Genomic DNA, 14357 nt, shown 5'->3' with positions numbered 1-14357 from the left:
CAGCAAGAGTTTAGTGCATGTCAGCAACAGAGAAGAGCAAAATGGTTGATTAACCATGTTCAGCATTATTGCAGTTGTCCTTTAAGCTGCTGCTGAGACTTTCCAGTATTTAGATACTTTGCTTCTCCCAATGGAAGTGACGTCAGCCAAGGAGGCACTCAGAATGGCTGCACTCTGGCTTTCTCAAGTTACAACTCCGATTGTTTCCACTGCTGTCTGTATCATGTTCTCCATGGTTCAGAGAGACTTAAAGGGAACATGTCCTCTTATGGAGAACTCTTCCAGGTAGCTCGGTTCTTGAGACAGGCAGGAGCAACAGACTTGGTAATAACCACAATTTGAGCCAACCTCTCTAACCTCTGTGCTCGTCTTAAACATGTCCTTGATTTGTTTACTGTTTTATTGGCTCCTATGATTGGTTGAGAGGGTGCAGCGGGTTAAGACCAGATAACATGCTGTTAATGACATGAGCTTTGTGGCCTTAACATCCTCTTGTCCCAGGAACCAACGACAATGCTTTTGCCTGTTTGCATATTTGGATCAAATCAGGCTGGGGGTAGTTAAAGTATTCATATATTGTCTTTTCTATGGACACAATACTGATCATAAGTATAAATATATAATAAAACAGTTGCAAATGGTCATTTTTTCTTGCGGAATAAATAGGAACCCCATACAGTTACAGAATGAGTAGTCCTTACCCTGCTGAATAACAGGAACACCCTATGGTGACACAAGGAATTCGATTATTATATCCTGTAATAACTTGGCCAGGCAGTGAAAAGCAGCCCTTTCAGGTTCAAAATACCCAATTAGGAAACTGGTTGTTTGTTTCATTTTTTTTGTTCGTCTCGTTGAGACATCTCAATGCTGGGACTGGGACATCTTTTCCACTTTTTGCACTCTGTATCAGCATTAAGTCCAAGTACAACATGGGTTAGAAGAAGAATAAGGGTTAATTTACTGTAGCTCTACAATGTGCCCAAACTCAATTTCAGAAAATGTTCCCCTATTCCATTTTCTCCACCAACGCTGTTGGCTGTTTTGTGGCCCAATTGTTGCTGGCCCACCTAAAATTGGATTGAAACCTATTTCATTACTTGATTGGTTTCGATTTAATCCCCAATTAGAGCAGCAGATTTCCAATTAGTCCATTACTTTCACGTTTATTTTATTACATAAACTTTTCTATTAACCCTCATAATTGCCTTTTTAGTTTTGTTTCATCCTTCCAATTTCCTCTCCTGAATGCACTGATTCATCCAGTGCTCAGCCTCCCTCAGGTATCTTCTGTATCTCACCATCATGAGTGGACCAAAACAGTTAGTATCAGTGAGCTATTCAGGGCCCATAAAATTTGTTCCCAATCTACACTCAGTCAATGTCCACATGCATTTTTCAGCAAGAAACCCTGCCTAAATTTTCCCCACACTAGGCCTGGCTGTTGAACCCAATTGTAGCATCCCTCACTCCTGGAAATTAACTCAACTATGATGAGTACTTGCATTTATATGGTGCTTTTCATATAGAAAAATGCCCCCAGGTGCTTCGCAAAGGCATAAAACAGACACTGAACAAAGAGAAAGAAATTAGATGGGGTGACCAAAAGCGTGGTTAAAGAGTTGAGTTTTAAGGAGGGCAGGGAGGTGGAGAGGTGGAAGAGTTTAGAGAAGGAATTTTAGAGTGCAGGGCCAGGGTGACTGAAGGCACAGCCAGCAATAATGAGGCAAAGGGAAGGGGGAATGCACTAGAAACCAGAATTAGAGAAATGGAGAGTTCAGGTGATGGGGCAGGGGAGTTGGTTTGAGGGGCTAGAGACGTGAGGTCCTGAAGGGACTTGAACACAGGGTCGAGCTTTTTAAATTTGAGGTTTAAAGAGAATGGGAACCAATGTAGATCGGTGAGGATAGGGCAGAGGTGGTGAGCAAGTATGACTTGGTGTGCGATAGGACACAGGCAACAGAGTTTTGGATAAACTGAAGTTTACGGAGGCTGGAGGATGGGAGACCGGCCAGGAGAGTATTGGTATAATTGAGTCTGGAGGTAACAAAGGCATGAATGAGAGTTTCAGCAGCAGATGGGCTGAGGTAGGGATGGTGGCAGGTGATGTTACATAGGTGGAAGTCTTTGTGATGGAGAGCATATGGTGTCAGAAACTCAGCTCAGGGCCAAACAGGATGCCAAGGATGCGAACAGTCTGATTCAGCCTGAGACAGTGGCTAAGCCGGGGGTTGGAGTTGGTGGCGAGAGTACAAGGTTTGTGCTGGGGCTCAAAGACAATGGTTTTGATATTCCCAATGTTGAACTGGTGGAAATTACAGCTCATCCAAGACTTGATGTCAGACAAACAGTCTGATAGCACAAGGGCTGTGGGAAGTTTTGAGAGAAATAGTGGTGAAATAGAGCTGAATGTTATCAGTATATATCTGGAAATTGATCCTAACTCTACGACAGCAGGTAGATGATGAAAAGGATGGGGCTAAGGACAGACTCTTGGAGGACTCCCGAAGTGACGGTGCAGGGATTGGGAGGAGAAACTCTACGATCAGATAGGCAAGAGTGGAACCAAGTGAGGGCAGTCCCACTCAGCACAGACTGAAGAGAGAACCCAGGACTTTTTTGTTGCTCTGCATGGCTTCGTTTCACAGAAGGCAGAGCACTCAGCAATTGGACCATTGGGGGAAGCTTTCGTTTTCTTTCCAAAAGTAACTTAAAATATATTTCAGTGAATACGTTTCCACAAATGTAAAATAAAACTCCAGTATAGTCCTTTGAGATTACTGACTCACCAACTTCATTAAATCGACCTGCAGCTCACTGAGGAGATCTACAGGGTCTGCATTCCAGACTTGACAATCAGATAATTTGTCAAACAGGTTGGATGGATCAACTGCACATGCAGCTCGAATTACCTCTCACCTGAAGGAAGCCTGGCAGCAAGGTGAACAATCTCTTTATTTTTAAAAATGCGATTTTAAATCCTATTATGAGGAATATCCCGAATTAACTTTAAAATGATTTAACTTCTCAAAGCTATTCATTCCATGAAGATACTAGAGCTGTTTTGAGTTTTTTTTAAAAAATGATATAGGTAATCATTTCTCCAACATGGGGGCGTGCTGCTCAAAAGATTCTGATTGCTTTCCTCTGTTAAATTAATTGTGCTTTGAGGGTCAACAGGTTATGAGGGAGGCTCATTATGACAAATGATTCTTGTTTATAGAAGTGAATGGACCTCCGGGGTCATTCATTTTGCCTACGTTGGGAGATTAGATACTGCTGAGGCCTCAAAGGAAGCACGAGTAGTAGAAGTTTAATTTCCTCCATTATTTACTGGCTTGCAAAAAAATAAATGTTTGACTTCCAGCTAAAAAAATTGGAAAATGCCAACGACAGTTGTTTTCTTTGAACAAGTTGGACGGTTGATTAAGCAAGCCCTGCCTCCAACCAGCCCGGCCCCTTCACTGTCCATTCCCCTGCCGGCCTCCAGGACTCTCTTTATAGTCTTGCGTCTGCTGCAGATTAGTTCATTTGGCTGTGGCTATGGTGCTGCACCATTTACCTGCTTGGATCAGCAGCAACTCACACTTTTGCAGACTGCACAGACCATACACTCAACACTGCTCAAATTCCACCACATCAGTTTTTGTTGGCTTCCAAAGGCTTCATTTCATAAAACAAATCTAGAAAATTAACAGCTCACTTAACACCCATTAACATTTATCTTTGCCTACTCCCATAAAATATTTTTGGTTTTACTCAAAGGAAAATATAGGACACTAAAACCTTTGACTTGGCTGACTGACAAGGATATCAAATCTGTTCATAGTACCTCATTAAAAGTTCTCCCTCCAGTTTTTTTTTTGGAATTTTATTTATGTTTTTACATTCTAAAGAATGATGGTGGTTGATTTCTTTCTTGCTGTGTGAATGAATGGAGACTGTTTGATGCATTATTCACCACCCCAGCCCAGTCCCATGTCCTGATTCTTTCACCACTGTTGACTTTGTTCAAGTGCACAGTGGAGAAGCCTGTTTTTCGTCCTGTAGTGTTTGCAACTCAAGTTCCCAATAACACAGATTCCATGTGGTTATCCAGATTGCTAGGTTACAACATACTGCTCAGAATAACAGATCAAACAGTACTGTTTTCCACTTGGGAACTTTTGGTCAATATTTAGTCACAAGCACTGCAAGAAGAAGGAAATATGTTAAACCCCTTGTGGAGAAAGACTGCAGTCTTAGAAGCTTCATTTCTTCTGAACAAAACCATTGTGCTGCATTGAGAGGTGCAGCACAGAGGTTGAGTAGGTGACTAACCCACTAGAATCTTATATCTATTTCTAACTTAGAAAAGTTTCCTCTTTCACTTTTTTTTTGTTTGTTTCCAGTTTCCTTTCCTCCTCAACCTGAAGGTGTTGACTCCAGCCAGTTTATGACTCCATGGATGCTCACAGCCTTCCAGGACTTTGTTTGAATAGCCGTTCTTCATATGCGAGTCTAGAAGGGCGTGTGGATGGGAGTAGGAAATGTTGCAGGCAGCCATTCTACCAGTTCCCTGGCCTCTCCCACCATTTCCGGGATTTTCCACTGGAAGTGACAGTGGACTTACGCAAACGAGAGGTTAATCACAGAAATACATCACTCAATGTATCTCCTGTCATTAGCATCCAGCATTGCTAAAGCAGTCGAGTGGGGCTTTGAAATTTAATGGTCCGCCTTGCCTATTGTGACTGATTGTACTAAGCAAGGCATACAAAATTGTCATAGCAGTCCTGGAGGCTGTTGCCACAGTGATTTTCCTCTCCCCACCTAGAATCATAGAATGTTTACAGCACAGAAGGAGGCCATTCGGCCCATCGAGCCCGTGCAGCTCTTTGTAAGAGCAGTCCAGTTAGTCCCATTCTCCCGCTCTTTCCCTGTAGCCCTGCAAGTTTTTTCCCTTCAAGTATTTATCCAATTCCTTTTTGAAAGCCACAATTGAATCTGCTTCCACCACCCTTTCAGGCAGCACATTCCAGATCATAATTACCTAAAGTGATCAACCTGGCAGCACCCGCTGAGACCCCACCACATAAATTCCAATGAGATGACCCTGGAAAATGAGTAGATGTAAAGCTTGCACTACCATCAATCTCTCCCACTGGTTTGGAAAATCTAGGCCTTATTGTAAAAGGCTTACATCCCATTTGGATGATGTACTGAAGAGGAGCCATCACTATGGAAACATGCCCTGGCAATGAATCAAGGCCTTCGAGAAGGTTGTGGGTGGCGGGGGTGGGGGGGGAGTGAAATCATTCATATTTTTTATTTGTATTCAGCTGTAAGAGGGTTAAAATCCAACCTGAGCAGAAGAAGCAGCTAACTGGCCCTTTTAAAAAAATCATTTTATACAGAGTACTTTTCCATACTCCAAACAGTGCAACTGTGCGTCAATAAAGTGCTGCTGTCATTTACACAGATTTCAATGTCAAAAAAAAAAGAAAGCTTGTGTGAAGGCTATATACCAGCCCGGTTCAGAGACTTTTATACAATACATTTTTAATAGCTTTAGAGTGGGAGTATGTAGACCAACACAAATGGCTCAAACCCTGTAGAAAAAGTTATTCAAAAAAAAGAACAAGGCAAATGTCAGGCCAACTTTGAACTATAAAAAGGTTGCAAACTACATTTTGTTTTTGTAGCGCCATTATTATCATCTGTCATTGCAGGAGGACTCCAGCCGCATGTTAAATTCCACAAATATTTATTGAAACCAAGAGAGATTAGTCCTCACAGTTTTAGGCAGCGGCTGAAAATTGCTGCCAAAAGCATCGCTGACCCATATCAAATGCAGTGAACCGAGGAGCCTGACAAATACACAGCAATCTATTGGCCCTGCCTTAAGAATAATGACCCCTATGATGTCAGGTTGACACCAGCAAGGATTGATTGCAGGTAGCAGGTGGGAGGCTTTCACTTGACTGCCTTGGTGCTGGAGTGAACACTTTTACTTCTGAGGCCTGACAGGCCGAGAGTGAAAAAAAAAATCGCAAGCACTCAGTTTTGCTCCTGTTACTTGTAATCTGCAAAGTGTGGGGAGGGAGTAATGAATTTTTATTTGCAATGACAGATCATTGTAGCAAAAAAAAACAACTGAAAGAGAGAGAGAGAGTGTAATTTTTAAAAAAAGATAGAATGGGAATAAAAATCCAGATTTGACTGACGGACTTGTTATAACTTGTCCAGTTTGTTCTATAAAAACTGAATGCAGTCACGGCGTTGTATGAGGATAACGATAAGGGTAAGTACAGGAATACTTTTTTGATGGACAGAGGGCAACTTTTATCTGGTTGTGCATCTTCTGAAGGCGATAATTAATCATTGCTTGAATTGCTTCTATAAGAAACGCTCCACATGTCACCTACAACCAGACAGAATATAAGCAAGAATACGCTCAAGTGGGGTGGCATCTTGGTCATTGAACATAATCATATGACTCCTTACCAGCAGGATTGCAGAATGAATGACAATTGAGTCAGTGTTGGTATTGGATTTGGCGAGCACTGTTCCAGGCATCCTGCCTCTCCACTCAGCCCCACCCAGCATTACACAAAAACCTTTAGCTGTTTGATAGACAACCTCCGAAGTTCTACAGCCTGTGTGTATTTTAATATGTTTTGTTGATTGGATGGAGCTTGTCATTTCTTTTCATACAGATTGATCTTCCCTGGGTACCACTTACATTTTTAGAAGTCTGAGCAGTACCAGCTGAGTGTTTATGTATGGGAAACATTGCTCCATGCATGTGGAAATATTTATGCATTGGGGTAATTTTCACCTTCACCGCCTTGGTAGTAACCTGGAGGATCATGCCACTCACCTGTTGTCGATCCCGCCTGATTACCACCCAGGTGGTGAAGGTACAAATGACTTCCATTATTTTATCATTTATTTTCTCTTTCTCTTACAGCTACTCCCTTCAAGACATCATTCAAGACTTTCAGATTGGGTAGGTAGTACCTGCATCCCACTGCCAATACAGCTCTTATCTTGAACCACCTGCTATAAAGGTGTGCAAAGCAGCAAGAATTGTCATTCACTGCAATTCTCCGTACTGCTTTTTTCTGAGGAGGTGATTTGACACTTCCCCTCCTCTATCCCTTTAACTTTTTAACTTAAGACTTTTGCAAAACATGCATGGCTGCAAGTGCAGAATAAGTAAAAAGAACAGAGAAACAGCATCAACTGTAAAACCAGTCACATGAACAAGGCATAAACTAAACAATGGTATTCCTTGCAAAGAAAAAAAAATGGGATGAGGTACACTTGGGGGCACTTATTTAAATAAGTATCTGTAGATCTCTGTAACTGCTATTCATAAACAGCCTGTTCACTGCAGTGTTTCCTGACAATCAGGGTCCAATGTATCATTGTCAGGATAAGTAGGCCTCTCCCTAACCTGATAACCTGACTGAGATTAGGAACTTACCTCATGACAAACAGCATGGGGAAAGGGGAAGGAGGAGGAGGAGTCTCCATTCTGAGACTTAAGAGATTTCTTTTTCCCTTTTCTATCTTCTAAAAGCAGTGACTTTGATGGATTAAAGTTCCCTTAAGTGACCATTTTTCTAAAAATGAAAGGTTACAGTAAAGTAGAAATGAACGGGCTGATTTTATGAAAATGCTATATCGGTAGGGAGCAGCCGTGCATGTTGGGAAATCACAGCCATGTTGCCCACGGTTTTTGATCCATTATGAGAGGAAAATCATGGCCATCATGCCAACGTGGGCGAGCCTCCTGCTGATATTAAATATTAAATCCAAATTGGATTTGACTTTGACATCTATGCACGCATCTCATTGACTTCACTCTGCTCCTGCACACATGCCAACCATTAGTGTTTTAAGCTGATATGTGGGTTGAAATGCTATCAGCTTGTTAGCTTCTCACAAGAAATATTAACCGTTTTGTTTGTGGGACCTTGCTGTGCGCAAATTGGCTGCCGAGCCTCCTACATTACAACAGTGACTTCAAAAGTACTTAATTGGCTGTAAAGTGCTTTGGAATGTCCTGAAGTCATGAAAGGCGCTATATAAATGCAAGTCTTTCTTTCTTTTCATTGGGACTTTAGGCTGTCAGTATCAGCCCCATTTTTGAACACTAGTTATTTTTAAAAACAATTGGACTGCTTAATGATATTTATTTCCAGTACAATAAAATAAGCCTTTCTGACAGAGTCAAAAGAGCAAACAGACTAGAAATTACTGTTAGCGATAATAGCAGACAAATATTTAATGTGGTTGGTGCTTTCCTCTGTCTGCTACTTTAACATAGCTGCTACCCTGTTTATTTTGAAGGGGTTACCACCGCCATTAAAATCATAGAAATGCATCAAGCATTAATTCACTATTAATGGCAACAACCATTTCTGGCATCATTTGTTTTAATATTTTAAAGACGGACAATGTTTGAAATGGACTGCAAATTAATTAGCATCGAAAGAAGGGAAAAGGCAGGTTAGTGTTTGGGTGTAACTCTTTAATCAGAGGCTTTGCTTCAGTGATACTGATTCACCTTTATCCCTTCTCAAGGTACTTAGAGAGGATTTGTTTCTTTAAAATAGTTAAGTTAGCACATCCTCAAACTAAGCGATCTCCCACCTGCTTCCCGGCTGCCACATGTATAGATTTTTGTCTCTATACCACCTGGGCAATCAGAATCGTCTGGGCAGAGCGCCAAAACTGACAGGGCGGGTCACAGACACCTTATACAACCAGTTAGATTTTCCTTTCATTAGTTTTAATGGAAGTAAAATGCAGCAGATTCTGCCCCCGCCAGATTTTCCTTTCTGCGTCCCGCTCAGGCGATGCTAAACATCCAGGTGGTAAAGACGAAAATCTACCCCACGGAGTCTGGGAAAGGGACAATAGTGGGCCAGTTTTGTCTCATCATTCCAGGGTGTGTTGCTGGGTGGGATTATTGGAGGTGTCTGTTTTAAAAGGGTTCAGTCCCGTTGATTTCACTGGGATTAAAATCGGGGTGGGTTCTACAATGGGCGGGTGATCCGCACCCATGCAGCGATCCTGAAAATTACCCACATGGGGTCCAATGGAACATTTGACCATCTCATAAAATCACAAGATAAATGCAGATGAAGGCAGCTATTTAGGCATCTTAGTTCATCCATCCAGAAAAAACTTACAGTTCCCTCATCACAGCATCCAACTGTCTTGAAGGTTTTTGGTTCCACTATCCAACTTGGAAGTCCATTCCAAGTGTTGATCACTCTTTGTGTGAAGAGGAACTTCCCGCTATCAGTCTTAAGTTTGTCTTTCACCAGTCTGACCCTGTGTCCCTTTGTCCTACTCTCATAGTGATCTGTCCCTGTTCCATTCCCAAATAGATACTTTGTAGCCACATCCCACAAATGCTACTCCCTTGGGGAAGAAGCAGGCAATCTGTGCCCTGTAGCTCTTTTATAGAGCAGACACAGCAGCTGCAAAGTAGAACGTGGAACATTTTACAGCATCAATCGTACCCAGGAGAAAAGGCACTCTCATAAGCTGAACGGACCTTTCTGAAGTCATCAGGTGCTCATATCTGGATCTTTACCTTCCCAAAGGACAATCATCCTCCTTTAAGAGCGAGTGTAATTTCCCAGCAAATAAGAAAAAAAAATTGCTTTTAACCAAAATTGATGCAGTCAGAAATTACTCTATCCATTCTTGATAATTGGTTCAATTGATAATTGATACATGCTGGATTGAGGTAAATTGCTTTTCAGTCAAATCCTATTAATGTGGGTAAGTAGCCTGCAATCCAGGGTGTTTGTACAACCAAAAGAACATTGTTGAAGATCTTCCCAATGAGCTGTCTCTTTGTCACTCATCTAACCTCTATACTTGTGTGTTACCGAAGTAAGACTGTCACCTAATTCTCAATCCAACCTTTTGTAAATGGTCAATTGTCATGGCCTGATGCATTTGTTAGGTGATGAATGGACCAGATTTCATGAGTTAAAAGGCCACAAAGTTGCCTTATATTACTGAGCTGCACTTCATCCAGAGAATAAAAACCTAAACAAAAAAATGTTTCTCAGCAAAAGAGCATCCTGACAGGAATTTAGTTAATGGGGGGGAGGGGGGGAACTCTGGATAGATTAATGTTACTCTTACTGGACTGTCTATCAAGTGAAACATATGCAGGCTTTGAGTTTTGGTCAGGAAAAGGGTTAAAATCAATACCTTCACTAAAAGACTTCCTGTCATCCAGGATACCCTCACAATTACTGAAAAGCATTTTCGTCATCTATCAAAACAAAACAGGCAGTTTTGTTTTCCAGAGGTTGTTTTTCAGTAAAGTGTTTCCTACATTTTAAAAGGGGTTGAAAGAATGGACTGATGGTCTTCCTTTCTTCTCATGTGAGTTGTAAAGTCAGCTGTTGTGAAACACTATGGTTATCTGCAGCAATCAGACATTTTGGGGCAAAATAGAGTCAGCAAGACTACTTGGGGCCTCTTAATGTGTTTTAGGCTGAGCTTTCTCCACTATCAGAAGAACACATGTTGAATAGGCACTCAACACCTCTTTCTGAAACCCAAAGGTCCATTTTCACTTTGTATCCCAACAAAGAGTCTAATTAAAAATTACATTAGTGTAATTAGTAGAAACATCTTTAAAAGAACACTCAAAGAGAATGCCCATTTCGAGGGAACTTTACTATCGCACTGAAGTGGCAGCAGGGATGAGGGAATTTAGTTATGCGGAGAGACTAGAAAAGCTGAGATTGTTCTCCTTAGAGCAAAGAAGGTTAAGGGGAGATTTAATAAAGGTGTTCAAAATGATGAGGGGTTTTGATAGGGTAGATGGGGAGAAACTGTTTCCACTGGCAGGAAGGTTGGGTAACCACAGGACACAGATTTAAGATAATTGGCAAAAGATCCAGGGGGGAGTGAGTTGTTATGATCTGGAATGCCTTCCCTGAAAGGGTGAAGGTTCACTAGTAACTTCTAAAAGGGAATTGAATATATACTTGAAAAGAAAAAAATTGCAGGGCTATGGGGGAAGAGCAGGGGAGTGGGACTAATTGGTAGCTCTTTCAGAAAGCCAGCACAGGCACGATGGGCCGAATGTCCTCCTTCTATGCTGTATTATACTAGGATTCTATAATTAATTCTCTGTACCTTCTGCCGATTACTTAAAAGAAGCAACATGATAAAGGGACTGTCACATCCCCTTTAAGAAGTTTCAGAACTGTATTAGCATAGTGGTTGCCTGAAGTTCTTCCAAGTTGATTCTACTGTACTTCTCCAGAGAAGGCCTTTGCAACAGATCAATAAGCAGTTCACAAAGTAACTTCACTCATGCAGATGCCAGTCATCATCTGCCATCGTTAACATAGAACATAGAACAATCTGTCCTCAGCTTCAACCCAGGTGTCCCCCCTTCACCGTCCTCCCCCCCCCGCCACCCACCCTCCACAAATGAATTCCAAGCCAAAAACCCAATAGGGAATTCAGAAGAAACTTCTTTACCCAAAGAATGGTAAGAGCGTGTAACTCGCTGCCACAAGGAGTAGTTGAGGCGAATAGCATAGATGCATTTAAGGGGAAGTTAGATAAACACATGAGGGAGAAAGGAATAGAAGGTTATGCTGATAGAGTTAGATGAGGAGGGGTGGGAGGAGGCTTGTGTGGAGCCTAAAAACCGGCATGGTCGAGTTGGTGCTGTTTCTGTGCTGTACATTCTATGTAATTCTATGTAAAATGATGCTGAGCTCTTCTTCTGCTGTCTTCGCTTTCATGCCTTCTTTTTTTGGCCAGAAGGCTGCAACCCCAACCCCAACCCCCTTCACCGCACCCCCATCCCCCCATCAACTGTAGGTCCGACCCCGTCCTCTCTCTCCAGCTTTACAGATCCACCTCTCTCTGCCCTCTTGGTTTTACTTGATTTTTTTTCAGGGAGAACTGGTGCTGTGATATTGACCATGTCACTTTCTTCACTCCCGCTACTTATTCTAATCTATCACCTTCTGAACTTGTAGGTCTCCATTCTCTCGGTTCTAACCCCAATGGCATTGTCAAACCTGCTGACAAAGGGGCCACTGTTGTTGTATAGCAGAAGGACCGTTACCTGACTGAGACTGAATGCAACTCTCTGACAACTCCTTCTATCTCCCCCATGACCATGACAGAACTATTGAAAACCAAGTCACCTTTTCCCAGGCTGTTAACAGTTTCATCTCTCTTCCAACTGCCTCCGACCTTATAGTTCCCCAACCCTACAGAGTCCATTTCTACCTCTCCCCATAAAACACAACCAGGACTGTCCTGGTAGATCTATTGCTTCAAACTATTTTGCTTTATTTTGACTCTATTCTTTACCTCCTTGTCCTGTCTAGCCCTTATATCCATGATTGCTCTGATGCTCCCTAACGGTTTAATGATTTCAAATTCTCCTCAATTATATCCTTTTCAGAATGGATGTAGAGTCCCTAAACACCTATGTCCCTCACCAAGACAGTCTTTGGGCTCTCCACAGCTTCCTTGAACAGTGGCCCAATTAGTCCCCACATACCACCACCCTCCTCTGCTTGACTGAATTTGTTCTTCTTTTGAGCAGCTTCTCTTTTAACTCTACTGGCTTCCTTTAGGTATCACTGTAGGAATCTGCATGACTCCAAGCTACACCTGTCCCTTTATATGACATGTTGAACAATCTTTGTTCCAATTATACTCAGGGTACGGTAGCGTAGTGGTTATGTTACTGGGCTAGTAATCCAGAGGCCTGGACTAAAATCCAGAGTCATGAGTTCAAATCCCACCACAGTGGCTGGCAAATTTAAATTCAATTAATTAAATAAAAATCTGGAATTAAAATACTAGTATCAGTAATGATAGCCATGAAACTACTGGATTGTCATAAAAACCCATCTGGTTCACTAATGTCCTTTAGGGAAGGAAACCTGCCATCCTTACCTGGTCTGGCCTATGTGTGACTCCAGACCCACAGCAATGTGGTTGATTCTTAATTGCCCTCTGAAATGGCCTAGCAAGCCACTCAGTTGTAAAAAATCTTGCTCGGGATGGGCAATAAATGCCTGCCTTGCCAGTGATGCCCACATCCTGATCTCTCCTTCTGTTACATTGATGATAGTTTTGGGGCTGCTTCCTGCCCCTTTCATTTACTATGCTTCCAATTTCCACCCATCCATCATTTTTACATGGTCCATCTCTGACTCTTCTCTTCCTGGACTTTTGTCTCTACCTCTGGTGATGGGCTAACCACAGATTAAAAGTCCAGTGACTACTACAGCTATTTGGATTATGCTTTTTCCCACCCCGACTTGCTGAAAAGACTCCATTCTTTTCTCCTGGTTTCTACTTCTCCATTCTATCTGCTCTGATGAATCCACCTTCTGCTCCAGAACTTCTGAGATATTCATCTTTTTGCTCAATCAAAGGTTCCCCTCTTCAGTGGTTCACAGGACCCTTGACCAAGTCCGTCCCAATATCTGTGCTTTTGTTCTCATTCCCTCCCCCCACCCCTTTAACAACCTTGACCCCTTCACCTCCTCCCATACCACTTTGCAGGGCCACAAAAACTCACTTCATGTGACAGAGAATTTAAGTGTACCTCCAATCTAGTATATTGTATTTGCTGCTCGTGGTGTGGTCTCCTCTACAATGGAGAAACCAAATATAGATTACTGCTTTGCCGAAAAGCTCCATTCTGTCTGCAAGTATGCTCCTGAGCTCCCTGTGGCTCTGCATTTGAATTCCCCCTTCCGTTCCCACTCTGACCTCTCCACATTTAGCCTTCTACACTATTCCAATGAAGCTCAACACAAGTTCCAAGAACAGTGCCTTCTCTTCCTGCTGGGCACTCTGCTGCCCTCTAGCCTGAAAATTAGCTTCAGGTCATATCTATATCTTCCATTTTCTTCACACCAGGGGGTGTTGCTGATGTGGTGTGAGTCTGTTAGTCTCAGGGGGGGGCGGGGGGGGGGGGAGGGGAGGTGGGCTAACACTTGGGTGGAGACCTGTTGTCAGAACATAATACAGGCAGGGGGAATCTGTGACCTTGATGTTGGCCTGCTTAATTCCAGTATATGGGGCTGATGGGCCTGCTTTGTTTTGTCAGCATTTTCTGTTTTAATTTCAGACCTAATCTACAGACTCTCTGCGTTTTCAATCTCTCTCATGTCCTCACCTTTTCCTTTTGTATGCCTCTCACGGCTTAGTTATTCACTTTTCCATTGTCTTCAATGCCTCCCTCTATTGCCTATTGTACAGATTATCTCAGTCATCTACCAATTTCCTGCTTTTCTCTTTAAGCAGGTTACATTTTAAGCTGGTCATTCATCTTGTTGTTG

General features: G+C 42.3%; 1 protein-coding gene and 1 long non-coding RNA gene across 4 annotated transcripts in view; one reads left to right on the top strand and one right to left on the bottom strand.

Annotated features, from left to right (window-relative positions):
* The window catches only part of LOC137335163 (transcription factor MafB-like), a 289042-nt gene that overhangs the window by 122488 nt on the left and 152197 nt on the right, over positions 1 to 14357 (bottom strand). The window lies entirely within an intron of this gene.
* The window catches only part of LOC137335426 (uncharacterized), a 94349-nt gene continuing 85943 nt past the window's right edge, over positions 5952 to 14357 (top strand). For both annotated transcript variants that reach the window (XR_010966408.1, XR_010966409.1), the window contains exons 1-2: positions 5952 to 6283; positions 6953 to 6991. This is a non-coding gene — a long non-coding RNA (uncharacterized lncRNA). The remainder of the gene's footprint in view (positions 6284 to 6952; positions 6992 to 14357) is intronic.

The sequence above is a fragment of the Heptranchias perlo genome, chromosome 19 (genome assembly GCF_035084215.1).
Source record: "Heptranchias perlo isolate sHepPer1 chromosome 19, sHepPer1.hap1, whole genome shotgun sequence".
In the NCBI taxonomy this organism is placed as follows: domain Eukaryota; kingdom Metazoa; phylum Chordata; class Chondrichthyes; order Hexanchiformes; family Hexanchidae; genus Heptranchias; species Heptranchias perlo.
This window is presented reverse-complemented; position numbering and strand designations above follow the sequence as displayed.